Source organism: Triticum aestivum, chromosome 6A (genome assembly GCF_018294505.1).
Source record: "Triticum aestivum cultivar Chinese Spring chromosome 6A, IWGSC CS RefSeq v2.1, whole genome shotgun sequence".
NCBI classification, from domain to species: domain Eukaryota; kingdom Viridiplantae; phylum Streptophyta; class Magnoliopsida; order Poales; family Poaceae; genus Triticum; species Triticum aestivum.
In genome coordinates, this window is record NC_057809.1 from 197,231,217 (window position 1) to 197,248,148 (window position 16,932).

At 55.6% G+C, this 16,932-nt stretch overlaps 1 protein-coding gene across 2 annotated transcripts in view; it reads right to left on the reverse strand.

Annotated features, from left to right (window-relative positions):
- The window catches only part of LOC123127249 (ubiquitin-like-specific protease 1A), a 29,267-nt gene that overhangs the window by 5,966 nt on the left and 6,369 nt on the right, over nt 1-16,932 (reverse strand). The window lies entirely within an intron of this gene.

Genomic DNA, 16,932 nt, shown 5'->3' on the forward strand with positions numbered 1-16,932 from the left:
TAATAACCTTGGAAAAAGAAAAAGTGTGTATTTGTATATAAAGAGTTACACACCACTGTCAGAACTTCTTCATACAGCAAATCGTCTGATGCTTCAATGTCAGTGATCTCGACATCATAGCCTCTCTCATCTAAATCAGTATCTTCCACACACTGATGTCTCCCTTCTTCATTCCTTTCACTACCAGGGTTCCCTTCTTCATCTTCAATATATGTACCTGGGTGTGGCTGTGTTCACAAAAAAATGCATATTATACATTAGTGTTGCATAGTAACATGTATCTTTTGCAAACATACTCTAGGCCAAAAAAAGATAAATAGCAAAAACAACACACATATGTTGCAGGGTAACTTCCCTTGTTTGCTAATGCTTAACGAAAAACCAAGCAGTAGACATTGCAAAAAGCATACAAAAATGGGTGATTGCATTTAACAAAAAAGAGGCAGTTAGCTAAAAAGAAAAGGTGGATTTAACACAAACACAAATAAGAGAAAGATAAATGATCACTTGATTCCCTCTCAAAACTTTACTGTGTAGTTAGCTAAAAGAAAAAAATACTGCACCAAAATCATTCAAAAAAGTTATGCATCAGAGACAAGGATTATGATCTTGTTGTCTAAATTCAGATAAGGGAAAGTGAAGAACACAGCGATTATGATTGATTTGGTTAGTAGTGCAGGCTTGAGAAAGGTGCTGCTAAGTGAGATGCAGTTAGGCAAAAACAAAATACTTAATAAAAGTAGCAGGTTTCTTTTTTCGTGTGTGAGGAAAAAGAAGGACAACTAGCAGGTGCTCAAAGTCACAGCCTCGTTCGCGGTGTGGACATCCGATCCCAACCACAATGCTCGTCGCGCCACGCGGAAGCACGCACGCACGCATACCCCACATTGGCTGTTGCCGCCCACCCATGTGTCCCTCCGTCGCAAGTACTAGCTCAGCTCAGATTTCTGTGAGGGAATGGAGTATGGCTAGAATTGCCTAGAAACAGAACTATGTATAACACAACACTGGCCCAGCTTGGTGTAGAACACACACATTGGCTCAAAACAAAAAATCAACTATCTCAGTATGCCAAATGCCTCAAAAAAAATTCAAACAGGCATTGGCAAAAATACTTGGTACAAGCAGGCCAAAAATAATTGAAAAAATACATCAGTGGCAACCAAGTACGACTAAAGCAACCAAAAACATGCCCAAAAAATGGTCATATCCACAAACTCCATCCCAGAATCTATATTCACACCATATACTCCATCTCCACAAACTTCATGCCCAAAAAAATGATGATGAGATTCATAACAAAATGTACAAAAAAAGGGGTTAAATCCAAACAAATAAAAAAAGATGATGAGATTTCGAGTGCGTACAGTTTTAAGCTCTTGACCTAACCCTTCTTTCAAGGACGCCTTGGCTTTACTTTCGATCTCGTGTTCAATCTTCTTGCGGGCATCCATCAGACACTGCTCCATAAAAAAAGAGGCACATTAATTTAAAAAATATAGATCACAAAAGTGGATTTACACACAAAAAAGACAAAAAATAAAAATAAACATGATCACTGGTTTCCCTCTCAAAAACTTTATTGTGCCACTTAGCTAACAAAATAAGATACAGAGCCGGGATATGGTTTAGAATTGGTTAAGAGGAATTTACGCATAGGAAAATAAACCGAGCATTGTCCTCAAAGAGGAATATGGCCTAATATATACTTGATTTCTCAAAAAGAGTTGCAAGTAGCAGAAAGAGAATCACAAATAGTATCTTTTTTTGGTTTGAAACAGCGACAAAAAATTACCCAAAAAAGACACCTGCCATCTTAGAGCATGCTGCATTTCTTTCACAAAAAATGGTTTGATCCGTCTGAATGTTTTGCTTGTAAACTCAGGGCGGATGTTTGCAAGAAATTGTGCAGACCTAAAATTGTAAAACGTTCTTAGGTGCGTACATTCTCCTAAGATGCAATCTCAACAAAATACAAAATCCCTCCCATGCTCACAAATCACTGAATGACTAGACAAAAGGGGACTAGACACAACATATTCCAGTTAGCAAATTCAGCCAGGGGACAAGACGCAAAAACATATTCCAGTTTGCATGACAAAACTTCTAAATTCTGCTATATACTAGCAGTTCTGGTGCCATCATTTACTTGTGAATCGTAGATATATCTTGTTCAAAACATAAGTACAAATAAAAACATGTTCAAGTACACAAACTCTGAATTTTCAGGCAACAGAGTGCACAAACATTGTTCAAGTACAGGAATCATTCGCTCCAAATTCCAGTTGGCAAATTCTGCAAGGGGACTATACTTGACGCCGCATATCAAGATTGCAAAACTAAAAAACAAGCAGCAAAATGCAAAAACATGCATACATATCTGTCCATGATTCGTGTTCCCGCTCTCTAAATTGATTAGTTGCCGTTGTATCTGAGCAGCTCCCACATGCTAAGTTCAGAAAAAACACAAACAAACAGAATGCCTTCTGACAGTGAACAGAATTAGACTGACGCTCTCATAGAGCACATAATAAAATTCAGACATAGTCCTACTAAGTTCCACATCCTGTTGACCGGGCGTGGCGCTGGCCGGGGTGCCACTGGAGAACGATGGAGAAGACAACCACGCTGCCCCGGACACCCTCTCGTCGGGCAGCACCACCGGCGCCCATTTCACCTCACGGCCGACCACGCTAGTCCCCCCCCCCCCATGCCGCTGCACGAAAACACACCAAAATCCCTCTTCTACACTTGCAATTCCCTCACAGAATCATGATTCTTCAACAAATTATGAATCCTATACTGCAGAAAATGGACATCCGCAGCTCGATTTCACCTCGCGTACACGCAAACGGGGGGCGATTTGTGTGGGTGGAGCGGAGAGAGCGGAAAAGGGGCTGTAGCTCACCTCATCAGCGAGGCGCGCGAACTCTGGAGGGGCGCCGCCGAGCATCTCGCTGCGGGCGCCGACGAGCATCTCGTCACCGGCGACTTCCGCCCCAGAAACCTTGGATGTGACCGCCCCCGTGATGCGGCTTCCTTCCTTTCCCGTTCTCTCTCTGTGTCTATGTGCCGTTGGGTGACCTCTAGAAAGAAGTAGAGCCTGGGTCCACATTCTGGAGACTTAAAGAAAAAAAGAAAAAGAAAATAGAAAACAGCAGCACACCGTGTGTAGTCACTATTTTCCATTGATTTGTTGGGCAATTATCTCTGCTTAATTAATCAATAAGACAAATCTTTTGCCTCCATTTCAAAAAAACTCCTTCCTACACAAAAAGTATTAAAAAAATGTGTCAGAGGATCTGGACAAGTAACTCTTCTTCCTTAATATGCTCCTTTTCTTTTTGAGAAAATGAGCTCCGTTGTTAGAATAAGATACAAAAATATATATTTTTTTCTCAAATCCTTGGGAAAACAAAAAATGCAAAAGGAAGAAAGTAAACAAATGTATATGAATATTATTTTTTCGTAAATCCTCTACACAATGAGGGTAGAGCATGCTTGATTTGTGTTTGCGAGCGTGGTGGAAAATGGCGGTGTTATGGTGCTCGTATAACACATAGTGAGGGTAGAGGATTCACGGGTGGAGTTGCCCCCTTCCGACCAAGCAAAAAAAGTGTAGTTTGAGAAAAAAATGTTTGTAAAAGAACATGTAGTTATACTCCGGGGGACAACGTTTGCAATTGCATGACTAGTTGTTGCCCTCTCTTATTGTCACCCTCTCCGGTAAAAACAAAGCCCCCTAATTGCAACTAAGTTGGAAGACACTAAGTTCCGACCATGCTAGAAAGACATGCAGTTGCATGAGTATAGTTGGGCATGCAAACTGGGCCCCATGTCGCTCAATGCTGCCCTAGTGCGGGACATGCAACTAGGCCCCATGTATCTTGACGTCGTTCCCTTTCGACAAAACAAATGCCCCCCTAGTTGCAACCAAGTTACAAGACATGCAGTTGCGTGCCTAGTATGGGACATGCAACTTGCCCCCAATCTCTCTCGACGCCGCTCGCTCCGACAAAACAAAAGTCCCCTCTCCCCCCTAGTTGCAACCAAGCTAGAAAACATGCAATTGCATGCTTGGTGTAGGACATGCAACTGGGCTCCCCATGTCTCTTGACGCCGCGCCCCTCCGACAAAACAAAGCCCCCCTAGTTGCGACCAAAGCTATAAGACATGCAGTTGCGTGCCTGGTGTGGTACATGCAACTAGTCCCCATGTCTCTTGACGCCGCCCCCTCGACAAAACAGAGCCCCTCCCTAGTTGTGAACAAACTAGAAGACATGCAGTTGTGTGCCTGGTGTGGGAGCAGGCAACTAATACCCATGTCTCTTGACGCCGCCCCCTCCGACAAAACAAGGCCACTCCTAGTTGTGACCAAAACTAGAAGACATGCAGTTGTGTGCCTAGTGTGGGGCATGCAACTGGTCCCCATGTCTCTTGACGCCGCCCCCTCTGACAAAACAAGGTCCCTCCCAGTTGCGACCAAGCAAGAAGACATGCAGTTGCGTGCCTACTGTGGGACATGCAACTAGGGCCCCATGTCTCTTAACGCCACCCCCTCCGACAAAACAAAGCCCCCCTAGTTGCGAACAAACTAGAAGACATGCAATTGCGTACCTGGTGTGGGACATGCAACTAGGCCCGATGTCTCGACGCCGCCCCATTCGACAAAACAAAAGGTACCCTCACCCCCAGAGTTGCAACTAAAAACTAGAAGCCGCCCCTTTGACAAAGCACAAAAAAATGGGAAAAGTCAAAGTTGCGACCAAGCTAGAAGACATGCGGTTGTGTGTCCTAGTGTGGGAGATGCAACTCGGGCCCCGTGTCTCTTCGACGCCGTGCCCTTCCGACAAGAAAAAATCCCTCTAGTTGTGACCAAGCTAGAAGACATGCAATTGCGTGCCTGGTCTGGGACATGCAACTGCCCCCCCCCCATGCAATTGCGTGCCTGGTCTGGGACATGCAGCTGCCCCTCTGGCAACCAACAAAAAATGGAAGTCAAGTTGCAAACCAGATAGAACGCATGCAGTTGCGTGCCTAGTGTGGGAGATGACACTGGGGCCCCATGTATCTCGACGTCGCGCCCTTCCAACAATAAAGAATCCCGCTAGTTGCGACCAAGCTAGAAGACATGCAATTGCGTGCCTGGTTTGGGACATGCAACTGCCCCCCCCCCCCCCCGTGTCTCTCGACGCCGCGCCCACCGACAAGACAAAAAGCCCTCTAGTTGCGACCAAGCTAGAAGATATGCAATTGCGTGCCTGGGCTGGGACATGCAACTGGGCCTCCCCCGTGTCTCTCGACGCCACGCCCACCGACAAAACAAAAAGCCCTCTAGTTGCGACCAAGCTAGAAATATATGCAATTGCGTGCCTAGTCTGGGGACATGCAACTGAGCCCCCCATGTCTCTTGACACCGCGCCCACCGACAAGTCAAAAGCCCTCTAGTTGCGACCAAGCTAGAAGACACGCAGTTGCGTGCCTAGTGTGGGACATGCAACTGGGCCGCATGTCTCTTGACGCCGCCCCATTCGACAAAAAATTGGGTACCCCCCTCTCCCCGAGTTGGGACCAGAAACCTAGAAGCCGCCCCTCCGACAAGCAACAAAAAATGGAAGTCAAGTTGGGACCCAGCTAGAAGACATGTAGTTGCGTGCCTACTATGGGACATGCAACTAGGACCCCATTTCTCTCGATGTCGCGCCCACTAACAAAGACAAAAAAAGCCCTCCTAGTTGCGACCAAGCTAGAAGACATGCAGTTGCATGCCTGGTGTGGGACATGCAACTGGGCCCCATGTCTCTTGACGACGCCCCCTCCGACAAAACAAAGCCCCTCCTAGTTGCGAACAAACTAGAAGACATGCAGTTGCGTGCCTGGTGTGGGACATGCAACTAGGCCCGATGTCTCGACCCCGCCCCATTCAACAAAACAAAAAGGTACCCTCACCCCCCGAGTTACCAACCTAAAAACTAGAAGCCGCCCCTCCGACAAAGCACAAAAAAATGGAAAAAAGTCAAAGTTGCGACCAAGCTAGAAGACGTGCAGTTGTGTGTCCTAGTGTGGGAGATGCAACTCGGCCCTTCCGACAAGAAAAAATCCCTATAGTTGCGACCAAGCTAGAAGACATGCAGTTGCATGCCTGGTGTGGGACATGCAACTGGGCCCCCCATGTCTATTGACGCCGCCCCATTCAACAAAAAATTGGGGGACATGCCCCCCTCCCCGAGTTGGGACCAGAAAACTAGAAGCCGCCCCTCTGGCAACCAACAAAAAATGGAAGTCAAGTTGCAACCAAGCTAGAAGACATGCAGTTGTGTGTCCTAGTGTGGGAGATGCAACTCTGGCCCCGTGTCTCTTCGACGCCGCGCCCTTCCGACAAGAAAAAATCCCTCTAGTTGCGACCAAGCTAGAAGAAATGCAGTTGCGTGCCTAGTGTGGGAGATGCAATTGGGGTCCCATGTCTCTTGAAGCCGCGCCCTTCCGACAAGAAAAAAATGCTCTAGTTACGACCAACTAGAAGACATGCGGTTGCGTGCCTGGTGTGGGACATGCAACTGGGCCATATGTATCTCGACGCCGCGCCCTTCCAACAAGAAAAAATCCTCTCTAGTTGCGACCAAGCTAGAAGACATGCAATTGCGTGCCTGGTCTGGGGCATGCAACTGGGCCCCCCCATGTCTCTCGACGCCGCACCCACCGACAAGACAAAAAGCCCTCTAGTTGCGACCAAGCTAGAAGACATGCAGTTGCGTACCCTCCCTCCCCCCGAGTTGGGACCAGAAAACTAGAAGCCACCCCTCCAGCAACCAACAAAAAATGGAAGTCAAAGATTGTAACCCAGCTAGAAGACATGCAGTTGCATGCCTACTGTGGGACATGCAACTGGGGCCCCATGTCTCTCGGCGCCGCGCCCTTCCGGACAAAACAAAAAGTGTATCCCCCCCCCCCCCCCCGAGACGCGACCAACAAAAATAGAAGCCGCCCTTTCGACAAAAACAACAAAATGGAAGTCAAGTTGCGACCAAGCTAGAAGACATGTAGTTGCATGCATAGTGTGGGAGATGCAACTGGGGCCCCCATGTCTCTCGACGCTGCACCCTTCCGATAAAAAGAAAATATCCCTCTAGTTGCGACCAAGCTAAAAGACATGCAGTTGCGTGTCCTAGTGTGGGAGATGCAATTCGGTCCCCATGTCTCTTCGATGCCATACCCTTCCGACAAGAAAAAATCCCTCTAGTTGTGACCAAAGCTAGAAGACATGCAGTTGCATGCCTGGTGTCTTGACGCTGCCCCATTCGACAAAACATTGGGTACTCGCCCCCCTCCCAGAGTTGGGACCAGAAAACTAGAAGCCGCCCCTCCGGCAACCAACAAAAAATGAGAGTCAAGTTGCAACCCAGCTAGAAGGCATGCAGTTGCGTGCCTAGTGTGGGAGATGCAACTGGGGCCCCATGTCTCTCGACGCCGCGCCCTTACAACAAGAAAAAATCCCTCTAGTTGCGACCAAGCTAGAAGACATGCAATTGCGTGCCTGGTCTGGGACATGCAACTGCCCCCCCCCCACCCATGTCTCTCGACGCCGCGCCCACCGACAAGACAAAAGCTCTCTAGTTGCAACCAAGCTAGAAGACATGCAGTTGAATGCCTGGTGTGGGACATGCAACTGGGCCCCATGTCTCTTGACGCCACCCCATTCGACAAAAACATTGGGTACCCCCCCTCCCCGAGTTGGGACCAAAAAACTAGAAGCCGCCCCTGTGGCAACCAACAAAAAATGGAACTCAGGATGCAACCCAGCTAGAAGACATGCAGTTGCGTGCCTGCTGTGGTACATGCAACTGGGCCCCATGTCTCTCGATGCCACCCCATTCGACAAAAACGTAGGGTAGTCGGTGTTGCGACCAAGTTAGAGAAAACATGTAGTTCCGTGCCTAGTGTGGGATATGCAAATAGGCCCCCGTGTCTCTCGACAGCTCCCGCTCCGACAAAACAAAAAGGTGCCCCCCTCCTCCCCCCGTTGCGACCAAGAAAACAAAATGTCCCCTCCCCTAGTTGCGACCAATGTAGAAAGACATGTAGTTTTACGTGCCCCCTAGTGCGGAACATGTAAATTGGGGGCCATGTCTGTCGGATTTCGGGTTCCGGCAGACCCTTGAGGTTCGAACACTGGGGTGCGCGCGGAGATTTCGCCTCCTACCTACCTGCACCCCTCCTCCTTGCTAGGATCTAAACTAAGGAATGAACAACACAAGAGACACAGGGTTTATACTGGTTCGGGCCACCATTGTGGTGTAATACCCTACTCCAATGTGTGGTGTGGTGGATTGCCTCTTGGGCTGATGATGATGAACAATACAAGGAAGAACAGCCTTGCGAGGGTCTGTCCTTGACTGGGGTGATGAACTGGTGGGAGGAGCTCAGTCACCTTTCTCTCTCTCTCTCTTTCTGATCTTCTCTCTCTCTCTTCCCTGCCTGCCTCTCTTGCTCTGTGGGTGGCTGGTCATATTTATAGAGGCCCTGGTCCTCTTCCCAAATATCGAGCGGGAAGGGAGCCAACAATGGCGGGCTAATTTGAAGGGGGACAGCTAGTATCAACTATCCTGACAAAAGTAGTCTTCGCCTGCGCAAAGCTCTGGTGATGACGCCGTCTTGGGCTCCACGGTGACCTCCAACTCGTAGTCCTCCTGGTCTTGGTCTCGTTGCACCGAAATGGCAACCTTTGCCTGATGCCTCGGTACTCCGCGGCTGCGCCCTTGCCCCCTTTGCACCAAAGAGGAAGGGAGGACGCTACGCGGGCTGGCACCCACCTGGCGCCCCTGGTCGTCATGGCTTACGTCACGGGCACCTCGTGAGGTACCACGCCTTGATCTCTCTGCCTCCTCGTGAGCCAGCCTAACGAGGCCGCGCCTGAGGAAGCTTCGCGTCGTCCGCCCCGCGAGGCTTGGCCCCTCGCGAGGGTCTTGGGTTTGTATTGGTGAAGATGGGTCGTGCTGGGCCCCCCTTTGAGCCACGCCGCAGGCCGCAGGCAGGCAAGTCTGGGGACCCCCGTTCCCAGAACGCCGACAGTAGCCCCCGGGCCCAAGGCGCGCCCGGACTTGGCCGTGCAGGGAGGCGGAAGGGCAAGAGCGAAGCGCCACGGGCCCTAACAGCCTGCGGCCTTCGGCGCCGCGTGGCGGTTGACTGGACGTGGGCGCCCTAGCAACCGCGCGAGTTGATAAAGGAGCGGCATCCACCTAGGCTTTGCTTCTTGCTTTCCCCGGTTGCTGCTCAGATCCCCTTTCTTGGGCCTCTCCTTCCTTCCTCCAAAATTTCCAGATCCACTCCGACGGTGTGACCTAGGAAGCCATGGCGCCTCGTCAGCCCCCGGCCGTAGCTTGGTACTCGTCTGCCCTGGATCCGCCGAATGTGTCGGAGGCGAGCCTCGCCCGGTTGCGCCGGATGGCGACGGCGTGGGGCGTCAACGGGGCGAAGGTGTTCAAAGCCGGCTCCGCCACCCCTGAGGGTCAAGGGAGCACCTTCTGTCCGCTCTTTGTAAGTGTCATTGCTGCTCGCTTGGTGCCTCCCTTCTCTAAGTTCTTCTTATCTGTCCTCCGCCACTATAAGCTACAAGCCCTGCATCTCCACCCCAACTCCGTCCTTCTCCTGGCGATCTTCGCCTATTACTGCGAGGCTCACGTAGGGGTGCAGCCTTCAGTGGCCTTGCTGCGCCACTACTTCTACCTCCGGACCTCTCGTGGTACTGCTTCCGCGTGCGCGAGCTTCGTCGCGTACGGTGGCGCCATTGCCATTTCGAACCTCGGGAAAAAGATTGAGGGCTTCAGGAGCAAGTGGGTCTTGGTGGATGCAGGGCGCAGCCACCCTCGGCTAATCTTGCCCACGGAGCAGCCCACGAGCTCCAGCGATTGGGGTCGAGCGAAGCTCACGGACCCCCGCGCGAAGCTGATGTTGGAGAAGATGGACGCGGATCTGAGGCCGGCCAACATGGCGGCGGCGAAGCTGACCGGCGCGTCGCTGCTGAGGGAATTCCTGGAGCACCATCTGGCCCCGCTTCGGCAGTACTCACTTCCGATGTGGAGGCCCCGTCCGAGCCCCGCGGCCTTAGCCGACGGAGATCTGGCTGCTGTCCTCCAATCTCTGGTCGGGGGCGATGTGGCGAGGTTGGCGGGCGCTCCCACACCCTTGTTCCTCCGCGACGACTGGGAGCAGGTAGTGGAGTCCATGCCTGTCTTCAACGGGGATGGGCCCGTGCCCGTGGAAACTCCCGAGGAACCGGTGGACGTGCCCTCCGACGACTCCAACGAAGAGGAGGAAGGAGGGGAGCGGGGAAAAGGGCCTGACTCCGAGGCGATTGACGGAGAGTCGAGGGCTCCCCTCCCCCGGCACCGGTCCCGCGTTCTCCGCCTCTCTCCGAGCGATGGCGACGAGGATGACGATGAAGACGACGGCGAGCAGGACGGCGGGAGCTCACCCTCGATCCCTAAGAAGGACAGGACCGGGCTGATCTCCCGCGGGTCTGCCCCGGCCCCGGGGCAGATCGCAGATGCGCCTTCCGCCTCCAAGCTTCTCGAGGTTGACCCTTCCAGCCGGCTTTCAGGCTTCAAATTTGGCCGGAGGCCGCTTGAGCTCACTGGCGACGACCCGTATGCATTCGATTCTTGTCTTTATCTCTTGCTCTGCTTCTGAAGCTTGACGTCCGCGTCTCTTGGATAGGCTGGCTCCCGCTACAAAGAAGCCGAAGGGGGCTCCCGAGGTTCCATCCGTGGCAGCGCTTCTGCCCGCGAAGGAGGGTGACCGCGACGCACAGGCTTCTCCTGCCCGGTCGTCCTCGCGAGGCCTGGCTGAGCCGGCTGGGGCGAGCTCCGCCCCCACGGCCCAAGTGGCTCCCGAGGTGCTCTTGCCTGCCGCCGCCATTTCGGCTGTCGGGGCGCGGCAGACTCCGCCTCAGGATGCTGTGGCCGCGCTGCCGTCTTCTCCTACTCCACCGGCTGCTGTCTCTCCGAATCCTTCTGCCGTTCTGGATCGTGCTGTTGCTGAGCTGGACCGACTGCGTCAGGATCTTCTTGGCGCCGACCCCCGCTTGGTGGCTGGGCGCTTGGAGCTGGCTTCAGGATGGGTTCGCTCCGATGCTTCGATTCGGGCGGCGCTGGTCCAGGCCTCGACGGCGTGCGACGAGGAGAAGCAGGCCGTCCTTGAGGCGAAGGCTGCTCGTGATGCAGCCCTGGCAGAGGTGGTCGACGTCCGTGGTCGTTGCAAGGCGCTGGAGGGCGAACTGCAAGGTCTACGGGACCAGCTCGTGAACGAGGTCCGTCTTTGCAAAGAGCAGGAAGAAGGCGTGAAGGCTCGCGAGGCGGCTCTCAAGGAGAGGGAGGTCAAGCTCAAGAAATGCCACGACGGCCTAGGCGCGCTGGAGCAGGAGCTGGGGGCGAGGAAGGCCAAGCTGGACGACGAGGCCCTGGTTCTTGCCGAGGACCACGTGGCCTTCACGGAGATGGAGGCGAGGGCTCGCTCCTCACTAAGGACGCTTTACGACAGCGGCCTAGAGAGCCCACTGGCTGGCGCCGAGGACGGCCCCGCCAAGCTGCTTCCCTTCCTAGTTCACGCTCTTGAAGATGTCGCCCTTGGCCTGGGCCCCAGGGCTGAGGCCGAGGCGCGTGTCATGTCTTCTGCAGCAATGACGCGGGTCCTCACCCACATCTACCTTCGCGATCCCGGTGTCGACCTCGACAGCCTGCTGGAGCCAGTGAGCGGCGAGCGTGCCGCTGCCGCTGCCGAGGCCGTGATGGGTCACGCAGAGGCCCTGCTGGGGAAGTTACGGGCCTTCAGCACCAAGCCGAAGCAAGGCGCTGCCGACCCTACCGCTCCGTGAGGCGTACCCAATCCGCGCTGCTCCATCGCCAACAAGTGACTCCGTCGCGGCTCCTGTCCTGCCTTTAATTCCTGCACATGTATCATGCCTTGAGGAGGCATTTAAACTTGCGTTTGGCATTGATATAACAGTGTGGACTATAATATTTGCTTTTGAATTCCTTGAAATTTGTGCCTTTCCTTCCTACTTGCTTATGTTCTACGCCGGCAGAGCCCGGCCCCGCGCATGCCTCACCCAGCATTGGTCCCGACCGGAAACCAGGACGGGGCCAAGGAGTGAGGGGCCACGTGACAAGTTAGGCTCCTGAGTCGCGATGCTCAGGAGTCCCCCTTGGTGCACGAATAGCAAGTAGGGAGGTGTGATGCAGGTGGATCTATCGTTCTACGTCTGCAAAGCCCGGCCGCGCGCGTACCTCACCCAGCATTGGTCCCGACCGGAAACCAAGACGGGGCCACGGAGTAAGGGGCTACGTGACCAGTTAGGCTCCTGAGTCGCGATGCTCAGGAGTCCCCCTTGACGAAGAAGGACCTTCGTACCTTGGCTCCGCTTGGGGAGAGACGCGTGACGAACCAGGCTCGGGGGGACCTGGCTGAGCGGCGTGCGTCTGGGTGTGACCCAGGCGCAGCCCCCGTGCCCAGCCCCCTCGCGCGGCACTCCCGAGGGGAGGCGTTACGACGAGGCTAGACACTGAGCTCTGGGCTCCGTGAGGTTGGTGCGGTCCGGGGGCCACCCTCAGTTGTTTATCACCAACGCAGAGCATAGCGCTACCGTATGTGTACGGGCATAGCCGCTCCTCGGCAGTGTCGTCAGCCAGTGCGGAGCATGGTGCTTCCACTGGTACGTGGGAGGGGGGGCCCTCTGGGAGGTGCCCCCGAGGCGTGTACAGCCCCGCCCTGACACGTGGCTGGCACAGTAGGGCCTGGCGAGGTGTATCTGGGCACCCGTGAGCCAGCGCGGGACTCACGGGGCCCTACCTCTAGGCGGGTTGCGCCTGGCACTGGGCCTTATCTTGTGATGTGTCCCTACAAATTTGGTTAGATGTCGGCACCCTACGTCCCCGGGTCCCGGCCCTCGAGCTGGTCTCAGCCGTCGATGGTATGCCAGGTCGCGATGCCATGGACAAGGCCAGAGGGTGAGGGCTGGAGACCCAGTAAGATCCCTGAGTCGCGATGCTCAGGTACCCCCCCCCTTTAACGTGCAAGTGGTCGGCATGGAGAAGAAGAAGTGTCGTGGACCGGCATCAAATAATCAAGCATGGTGGGTCTAACGCATAATCGGAAATAAACGCAAACGGGATACATGCTGCTGGGCCTGGCCCGAGTGGCTTGGGGTTCATGCGGCCCGACGGGCGCCCCCAACAAGGTAAGCTAACAAAATGGAATAAAAAGGGATACACGCCGTAGGGACGGACCCACGCGGCCTGGGAATAATGCAGCCCTGGGGGGTGCTCCCAGCTGGAAGTGAAAACTTGAAAGATGTCACCTGATGATGCTGAGGACGAAGGGGTGTTGGTGTAGCAGACTCGGTGGGCTGCGGGAGCCGATCCTCACGAGCCCCCAGGCCCAGGGGCCTCGGGAGGCTCCGGAGGCGCTGGCGGCTCCTCACGTGCCATCTCCATCCCTGCCAGGGCTGCGGAATGCCTGGCCTCTTGTGCCTCCATGATGCCCCTCATGAGGCGCTGGTACGTGGCAGCTGCGTTCGGCAAGCCGTAAGGCATGCGAACGTAGCTGTGGGGTGGGCCTCCGTAGCGCCCCACTCGGGAGGGCCAGAGGCGCTCCAGAGAGGCGACTCGGTTGAGCCCTGGTATGTCGATGCAGACACGCAGCCCACCATTCTCGCCTGGATGGGGAGCCACTGCTGGTAGGCGGCGACTGCCTTTCATGACTCTTGACTCCTGTAGCTCCTGAATGGCCTTGCTGACGAACTCCTGAGGGTCTGGATCTCCTTGCCTTGCTCCTTCTTGAGGGAAACGTGCTTCAAAACACGCCTCCATGTGGTGCCCAAGCGCCTCCCTCGTAACCCTGGCTAGGTCGATGGCCCTCCAGGGGAGAGCCCCCGAGCCCTGCCTAAGGAGGGCGCCAGGCGCGCTTTCCTATGCAATGGAAGGAGGTTCCCCCTGGGCAAGCGCGGGCCCAGAGGGGCCTGCCTCCTGAGTGGTCGGGCCGGACGATGTCTTCTTCTTCTTAAGGACGGTCCCGGGAGGCCTCCTGCTTCCACGATCCGGGTCTTCCAGTGACGCGGCCTGAAAGGCTCGTTCCAGGGAACACACCGCGTCCTTTTCTTCACAGGGCACCGTGATGACTCCGCCGCTTCCTGGCATCTTGGGGACGTTGTAGCCGTGGTGAGTTACGGCCATGAACTTGGCCAGCGCTGGGTACCCAAGGATGGCGTTGTACGGCAGGCGAATGTGAGCGACGTCGAAGTTGATAAGCTCGGTGCAGTAGTTGTCGCGTGCCTCGAAGGTGAAAGGGAGGCGGACCTGCCCAATCAGGACCGTGGAGCCGTCGGTGATACCGGAGAAAGGCTTGGTTGGCTGAAGCTGGTTGTAGGGCACTTGGAGGTTGTTGAATGTTTCCACGGACAGGATGTTGAGCCCTGCCCCGCCATCGATGAGGGTCTTGGTGACCACCATGTTGCTGATGATTGGGGAACAAAGCATCGGGAGAACTCCGGCTGTAGCCGCACACTTGAGCTGATCTGCTGAGCTGAACGTGATGGCGCACGCCGACCACCTGAGAGGGCGCGTGGCTTCGAGCCTGGGAAGGACTGCGTTCACTTCGCGGGCGAACTGCTTGAAGATACGCTGAGAGGCTGGGGCTTGTGCCCCGCCCAGGATGCAGGCGATCGCGCGCGGCTCCTGGAAGCCCCCAGCCCCCTCGTCCTGGTGGCGGTCCTTGTTTCTCCTTGGCTGCGGCGGCAGCGGTGGGAGGCCTGCGTTGCCTTGCGGGCGATCCTCGCGAGGCTGATCCCTCCAGTCTCCCTCGCGAGGCTGATCTCTCCAGCCTCCCTCGCGAGGCGGGTCTTGCCAGCGATCCTCGCGAGGTTGATCGCGCCACCCTTGGCGCGGGCCACGGTCTTCCCAGCGTCCTGCGTTCCTTCCTCCTCCTCGGCCGTAGCCCCGGTCACTGCGGTCAGGGCGACGGCCGATCCTTCCTTCTCGCATGGCTCAAAGCTCTTGACATTCGTTGGTGTTGTGGGTGTGGAGGTCGTGGTACACACAGTACCGGCTGCCCTTGGAAGGTTCGGGCTGATCTCTGCCCCGCTTGGTGTCTGGTTCTGCCGCGAGCACGGCAGCCCCCTTGCGCTTCACATCCTTGGCCTTGGGCTTCTTCTCTTCTGGGTCTGCGGCAGGCAGCTCGAGGAGGGAGAGACGCCCTTCCTCGGCCCTGGTGCACATGGTTGCCAAGTTGAACAGCTCCAGGGAAGTGCACAGGTCTTCATGCATCGCCAGCTCCTCCTTCATCTTGACGTCGCGCACGCCGTCGGAGAAGGCCGAGATGATGGCCTCCTCAGTCACCTTGGGAATCTTGAGGCGCGCGCTGTTGAAGCGCTGGATGTACTTCTGCAGGGTCTCCCCGGGCTGTTGCTTGATGCGGTGCATGTCACTCACGGCGGGTGGCCGGTCACGAGTGCCTTGAAAGTTGGCGATGAAGCGGGTGCGCATCTCGTCCCAGGAGGAGATTGTGCCTGGAGCCAGGTTCAGGAGCCAGGTCCGGGCCCCGTCCTTGAGCGCCATGGGGAACCAGTTCACCATGACCTTCTCGTCTCCGTTGGCAGCTTCGATGCCCAGCTCGTAGAGCTGGAGGAACTCCGCAGGGTCAGCCTGCCGTCGTAGCGAGGAGGCAGGTCTGGCTTGAACTTGCCGGGCCACGCGACGTTGCGTAGCTCGGCAGTGAAGGTGCGGCAGCCTGCTGTGGCCACGGGAGGCCTTGGATGACGGGGAACTTGGTCCTGCATGTCCCCACGCGCTGCAGCTAGGAGCAGCACAGGGTCCTGATGCGCGGGAGCAGGAGCATGGTCGCGACGTGCTGGAGCAGGGAGCGCCCGGGCAGCTTCCTGCGGGCGAGGGACTTCTTGACAGCTCTGCTCTTGCTGCGCTGGCGCCTGACGGAGCGGGTTCTGCCCAGGGGCCACGCGCCTTGGAGCCATGGCGCCTTCCTGAGGAGGAGGCGGCCGGGGCGTCGCCGGGGCTTCACTGCCCACGCGGGGCGGGGTGCGGTGCAGCGGAACGAACGGCGCGGGAGAGCCCCCTGCGGCGCGGACAAGCTCGGTGACGCGGTCGAGCCATTCTTTGTAGACGTTGTCGACGGGATGGTAATGCAGGAGCTCGTTCGCCGCGATGAGTGCAGCCCGAGCCTCCATGGGCGCGCGAAGCGCGCGGGACGAAGAACCAGCTGGGGTGAGCGAGGGAGTTGCGGTGCTGCCGTCTTGCCGCATGGACGGATGCTGGGATGATGCTTGCTGCTCATCCCCCGCCGGGCCGGTGGCGGCGTTGACGGCAGGTGACGGGGAACGGCAAGGATGCACGCCGACAGGGGCCGTCTGGGCGACGCGGGAAGCGAGCGCGGCCCGGCGCTCGGTGCGGGCCTGACGAGCGTCAGACATGGGCGTGATGGTCGGAGGAGAACGGGGTGGTGGAAGACGAATCCCGGCGCACCCCTACCTGGCGTGCCAAATGTCGGATTTCGGGTTCCGGCAGACCCTTGAGGTTCGAACACTGGGGTGCGCGCGGAGATTTCGCCTCCTACCTACCTGCACCCCTCCGCCTTGCTAGGATCTGAACTAAGGAAAGAACAACACAAGAGACACAGGGTTTATACTGGTTCGGGCCACCATTGTGGTGTAATACCCTACTCCAGTGTGTGGTGTGGTGGATTGCCTCTTGGGCTGATGATGATGAACAATACAAGGAAGAACAGCCTCGCGAGGGTCTGTTCTTGACTGGGGTGATGAACTGCTAGGAGGAGCTTAGTCACCTTTCTCTCTCTCTCTCTTTCTGATCTTCTCTCTCTCTCTCTTCCCTGCCTGCCTCTCTTGCTCTGTGGGTGGCTGGTCCTATTTAT